Here is a 6,938-nt window from a genome sequence, read left to right as displayed (position 1 = left end):
AGTCATTCAATTTTTGGTTTGATATGTAGTTTACACTGTGCAGTAATCTATTTTATCATTAGGCATGCCAAGAAGCCCTCAACCTGCTGTTACAAACTGCAGTGATTATCAAATCTATGCTGATTAAGCTGAATTTGAAAAAAAGCCGAACTTTGGCAAGCATCTGTAATTAATTGTCACAGACTCACAGAGGTTTCCAAATTCTGCTACTCTGACAACAATCCCTTGCCCCATAGTTTTTCAAAGGGGTCATCCAAAATTGGATCAGGGGCAAGAGCTCTGGCCTAGCATACTGTATTTCATTACCTGTCAGTGGGCAATAGAGAATATCTGAAAAAGGATCTGGAAAAAGCTATATATGCAAAGTGCTAGTGAAAATTAGATGGGAAAATTGGACGGTATTTACATTACAATGGTGTATCTTCTAAAAACTATGCTAGAAATTGGTATGAAACCTAAGAAATGAACCATAAAAATATAAGCCTTAAAAAACTTGTTGTCACCATACAGAAACTGAGAGGAAAATAGTGAATCTAAATTGCTATTCTGCGAGTACTAGATTATATTCAAATCTTTATTATACTCAATAATTGATGCCCATGTCAGGCATGCCCAAAATACATAACCAGCACTGATAAGAACTAGCTTAGATTTTCGTAAACCAAGATCAGAGTCAGTCTAAAGAAATACAAGTGAACTGTCATTGGTGAAGAGAAGGGCAGAATATTTATGGTACTCACATTTTATTATAAGTGATCTGTAGGAACTTAATAAATGACTGTTGAGCACAGAGCTCAATTTCTAAAACATTTTAAGGTAGTATTCTTAAAAACCAAAAAAGATAAAGTTAAAAATGCCATGCTGAAGTAGCTCTTCTACTAGCTGCATTTCAAAAAAAAAAAAAAAAGATTTAAAAATCTAAGGTACTTTGGTGCTTTTAAGGAGCCTTGACCTCCCTTGAAACATTTATAATACCTTACTTCTCCCTGGTCACCTACTGTCACAAAATGTGCAAGGTTAATAAAGTCTTTAGTTCTACCATGGCAACTGGGAATTATCCAGTGGGTTTAAAAATTTTAAACAAATTAACAGACACATGTGTACAGACAGACACAGATATGTGTATTTAAGTATATCCATATATAAAAATGTACGAAAATATAAAGAAGTTTTCTGTTCTTTGAACACCAGGTAATGTTCCATATTCACCAATTTCAGAAAGAGAAGCTTTAGTTTACTGTATTGTACTTGGGAAGTGGTTTGGGGTGCAAGGGTACCAGGCTTTCAGGAGTGTATTTTCCAGACTCATGCAATTATTTTAGTTATTATAACTAGTTTTGTAAATTCCACAGTATATGGAGGATCCTTTCTTTCTGTCATCCCCATAACAGCATCAAGTGCAAATTACATAAGCTCCAAGCACAGCCTACAATCATATCTGAGGCTATTTTCATCTTCTGAAGTAAGCTAAAAAATTAATTTCAGCATTCTCTTATTTTAATATTCTGTTCGCTTAGAATGATTAATTTATTTGCTTTGAACACTTTAGAAAGCCCACAGGTAATGGAGGAGGGTAATAAATACCTCTGTAATCCTCAGATTATATAATTTCTGAGGCTGTTGTTATTTCATGGTAACACTCTTCCAGATTTCCAATAAACATTTTATTTAAAATGTCAGCTGATGCATACTAACTAGAAATGTAAGTAAAAAGTCCAGAAGTTCTAACACATTATCATTTCTACTGTGTACATTATTTGTATTTCAATATATTGTAGACATAAATAAAATTTATGCATTAATAACAAAATTTGGGTTGCACTTGGTGCAGATACTGTCTTATTATTATTTCCATCTACTTTTGACAGAAATATGATTGTTTTCATTTGTTCTGAAGGCACTACCTGATGCTATCAATGTTTACTTTAACAGAATGTTCCATAAATCATTCATAATAAAGATGAGGAAATTACAGAACTTTGAAGTATAAAATGCAAGTTTAGCAATAGTGTGTATTGAATGTTAAGATATCAGTCAAGTACATCTTCAGACCAACTTGTAGGAAATATGCAAAGGAAATGGAATCTTTTCTGGTACAGGCAATCTGTGAGTATTGTACCAGCCACTCCAGAGTTTAGAACAGGATTTTTTCCCCATCAACCTCTAAAGGGAAAAAATATCAAATTAAAATCTAGTGAAGAAAATAAATACATTTGTGTGCTGTTTACATAGTCATATATTCACCTGATTATTATAGGATGTTATGACTTAAAATAATGCTCTTGAGTGAGAACAACAAAGAGCTTCCAGCAGGCACCATGGAAACTCATAATCATAAAGCCCTCTTAGACTAGGATAATAAAAATATAGTTAAGCAGACTTTGTTCCTTAGTGACACAGGATAAATCACAAAAAGAAAAATGGAAATAATGATTGCAAGACTACAGCACAGCCATAATCTGTAGACAATGCAGAGGAAATAGCAGTGAGATAGCCAGAGGGTCATAGTGACAGCATTAGAGGTCATTTACACCTTCCGTGATGACTGAATGTATTTTTGAAATGTCATATAAAAACTTTAAACAAATATATGGGGGTTCATTTTTCATTTTATATAGAATATTTCACAAGCAATATTTAAGTAACTTTGTATATTATGGCAGTATAATATTTCTAGGCCTATATAATTAAGGGTATATTTCTCTAATGAATTACATCCCTGAAGCTCTTTGCCCCAAAGACAGGGTGGATATTCTGCTTTGCATTCAGGCAAGCCAGTATAAAATGGTAGGGGATAAGTGTCTAAAAGTCAGGAGAAGACTTAAAACATTGGTTCATTTAGAAAATGCAATAGCTTCCAACATATTTACCACCTTTTTTTTATGGTAAGCATGTTAATTAGCTTTCTCTGAGCTTATAAATAAAAGCTGCACACAAACACCTCACAGGTTTACTTTCTGTGGTCTGGTGCTGTTTTTACTATTCTTGATTGCTATCTAGAAACCCTCAAAATATGAACTGCATCTTTCAAAACCATATTTTTCTCCTCCTCATGTTTTTCTTTGTAAATGCAGAAAGAAGGAAAAAATATAGATAACAAAGCTGATAAAGGTATTATTAAATTAATCCACTAGAGATAAGATGCCCTCTACTCCTCTTCCAAGAAATATTACTTTTTAGGCTTAAAGGAACTACAAATCACATTTCAAATTCTTGAAAGCAAGGTTTGAGATATCATAGGATTAATCTTGATCTTAAGATGGTACTAACACGGAGAGGAGAGGAGAGGAGAGGAGAGGAGAGGAGAGGAGAGGAGAGGAGAGGAGAGGAGAGGAGAGGAGAGGAGAGGAGAGGAGAGGAGAGGAGAGGGAGAGGAGAGGAGAGGAGAGGAGAGGAGAGGAGAGGAGAGGAGAGGAGAGGAGAGGAGAGGAGAGGAGAGGAGAGGAGAGGAGAGGAGAGGAGAGGAGAGGAGAGGAGAGGAGAGGAGAGGAGAGGAGAGGAGAGGAGAGGAGAGGAATGTTGCAGGAATTTCAGAAAAAATATTTTGTTTGTTTATGAACTAGAGAAAAATAGGAGGTCAAACTTTGCCCAGGCTTACAACTGATGCAAAATTCTGACTGAGTCACTGTAAAAAATATGCCAGTATCTCCCATCTTTGCTTCTGAATTCTGATTAATTCAAAAGCACTGGTCAGCTTCCCTTCATCATCCTACATTTCTGATATTTCAAACTGGGTTTATCTAGATATAATCCTTTTGCTCTGATGAGCCAGCCAGCAGAAATCCCCAGTTCAGCCCTGCTCAGTGACTAAGAGGCCCTGAATCACTGCTGGGAGGGCTGGCAGCAGCCAGCAGCCACACCAGAAAGCACAAATTGCTGCACTGGAAGAGTAAACTGCCTATTAATATAAATAACATTTGTTTCCTTTCTCTTGTTACAGCTGCCACCTTATAAATCTAACTATTTTGCACTTCCTTTTTTTCAACTAAATTGAGCCAGACAGGTGCTTCATACACTGTGGGAACCACAGAACAAACCAAGAAAACCAGCAGGAAAAGTGAGTCTTTGAAAAGGTACAATACAAAGAGACAAAAATAAGAACAATTTTTAGAAAAGCATGCTGTAACAGTGAATTCTCTAGAGGAACTTCCTACCCTGGTTACACATCAGATGGTAGATTCAGTAACTACAGAATTGCAAAATTACTAATTTTTTAGTCTTCATGTGTTTAGGTGAAAACTCATGACACTTTTATCATGTAATATATAAGTAAAAATGAATATTTTGTAGGTGGCAATAGTGCACAAGTTTCACTAGACCTTTAGGATAAATTATTTCTCTCCATCTGTTGTACAGCTCTGTCATTGACTCAGCTTTGTTAATAGAACCTTAAATTCTACTGTCCCCTAAGAAAAAAAATGCATCTAGCTACTTTCAGCTCAGCAATAAATTTCAACCCATCTTGTAAACTATCATGAGTTACAGTAATCTTAAAAACAGCAAGGTACGCATTTCAGAATGGTCCCAGATGTGCACAAGCAATTCTTCACCTGAAATGCAACCTGTCAGTCAGTACACAAGAGAAGAGTGAACCTTGAAGGTCTTTCAGAAGACAGAAATGCTTTTAGAGAAGCAGCTCAGGATGTTTGTGCCTCACCACCCATATCACAAGGTTCCAACCCTGCTGCCTCTGATTTTCCCCTGCTGCCTTGCACCTCCCATTAGCCATCCACATCTGAGTAAAATGAGTGCAAACATTGTTATGGTCTGATCTGCTACACCTATTGTTCAAGTACAAGCAGTTATTCAAAGAGTTGAGTCCTTGGAGGAAGATGCACTACGTACATCTCGAGCAGTGAAAGTAATCTGGACACAGAATTCCAATGGCTGTTTTCCAAACACAAGCAAGTTTCAATCTCTGAGCATCATGAGTGACCTGGAGAAATTTTTAAGAAAGTTCCTGTATATGAATGCACAAAGTTGAAAATTCATAGGTCAAGAAAAGCTGTTTCAGTTTTGCTTGTGTAATGTGCACATCGGTTACAGTTGTGACCATGTTCACAGGGGTCTTAGTATGAGGGAAGAGATGAGGATCTGACTCCATGTTTCAGAAGACTTGATTTATTATTTTATGATATCTATTATATTAAAACTATACTAAAAGAATAGAAGAAAGGATTTCATCAGAAGGCTAGCTAAGAATAGAAAAAGAAAGAATGATAACAAAACTTGTGTCTCGGACAGAGAGTCCGAGCCAGCTGACTGTGATTGGCCATTAATTAGAAACAACCACAGGAGACTGAGCACAGATCCACCCGTTGCATTCCACAGCAGCAGATAATCAATGTTTACATTTTGTTCCTGAGGCCTCTCACCTTCACAGGAGGAAAAATAAGGAAAGGATTATTCATAAAAGATTTCTGTGACATTGTGTATTGTATTATTAATGCATGTTTTGCCCATATGGTGACACATGTAATCTTTACCCAAAAGTTGGCTGGTCTACTAAACAATATACTGCAGTTTTCATTAAAACAACACCTCTTCTCCTACTGTCATCCATTTACAGCCTAAACCTTCATTTCCTCATGGTCACTCTCTCCAGGCAGATCCCTTGCCTCTAGAAAACAAAACTGAAAGGTAAGAGGGACAGAGGTGCAAAGAAACCATCTTAATTTTAGGTGTTGAGCTGCAGAGTCTAATCCTCAGTGCCACTACATTCAGAGGAGGCATAGACTTCACAGAGAGCCCTGTGTACAAACCTAACACCAGCACCCTGTTTCAGTTTCTGAATTTTGGTAACATGAATTCTCTTGCCCTATTCCTCTATCAGGACACATTTTGATTTTTTAATTTTTTTTTTATTTTTCATTTCTCAGAAATGCCTTACTATATCTGAAAAAATAAAGCCTCAACAAACAAGCACTGCAACAAAACTGTGCCAGCCTAAGACTTGGGGTTTCCTATAAAAATTATTATTACTTGACCATCTTGATAAATCCCCCACAAAACAACCACCTACCCTGAGCACATTTAGTTTAAAAGTACCCCAGCTCATTTTAAACAATAATTATTCTGGGGTAAGTAGACAGCAGTTGTTTAAAGGTGAACTGCCTTTAGAGTTGAAAAACCTTTGCCTAATCTCCAAAATGCCTTTAGAACTTCAAAAAAGATGCAGAGCAGACCTTTGACTCTTAACTAATTACAGGGTTTTTACAGATTTGAGCCCAGTTATTTTGAAGAGAGAAAGGAAAGAAAGCTAATGAAATTTTGGCTTCCACTCAGCATTCAGCAGATCTGCTGTGCTAAATCGGTTAATCCAGAAAAACCAGCTGAATCAGTCAATCATTGACAAACTTGCAGTTCCACAGTGGAGACAGGAAGCAAGAGGCAAGCAGGTCAGAAGTGCCTCTGCCTGCTGATGGAGGAGAGCACACAATGGGTGACAGCACAGGTACATCTGCAGGTGCTCTCTGCTTGTGCTGCCTGGAGGAAGCAGGATCTGCTCTGACAAGACGGACCCAAGAAGATGTCTAAAGAGACAGAACATGCAAAGGGATCAAGGAATTCATTTAAATTAGGTTCAGGAAGGCTCCAGGCAGCAGCAATGATACCAGGACTTTTTCCAGCATCAGGTTATAAATCCATGCCTGGCAGACTATGAGCTAAAAATATATCTCAAAGAGATGCTATCAGCAGAGAACTTGGAGAGCTACCAGAGAAAGGCAGTACCTGGCATATAGGTGATAGCCCTGTTTAAAGAGATGAGATAATTATTCATACTCTCCTGACCCAGAGATTTGCAGGGATTTCATTCAGCTGGGAAAAGCTGGGTTTAAACTTTTACTTCCATGGCCTGAGGGTTGCTGGAGCTGGGTTCTGCTGAGCTATCTAGGAAATCCTCTTTGCAGAGAAAGCCTCAGCTCTAACCAAGAGTG

This window comes from Zonotrichia leucophrys, chromosome 3 (genome assembly GCF_028769735.1).
Source record: "Zonotrichia leucophrys gambelii isolate GWCS_2022_RI chromosome 3, RI_Zleu_2.0, whole genome shotgun sequence".
NCBI classification, from domain to species: Eukaryota; Metazoa; Chordata; class Aves; order Passeriformes; family Passerellidae; genus Zonotrichia; species Zonotrichia leucophrys.
This window is presented reverse-complemented; position numbering follows the sequence as displayed.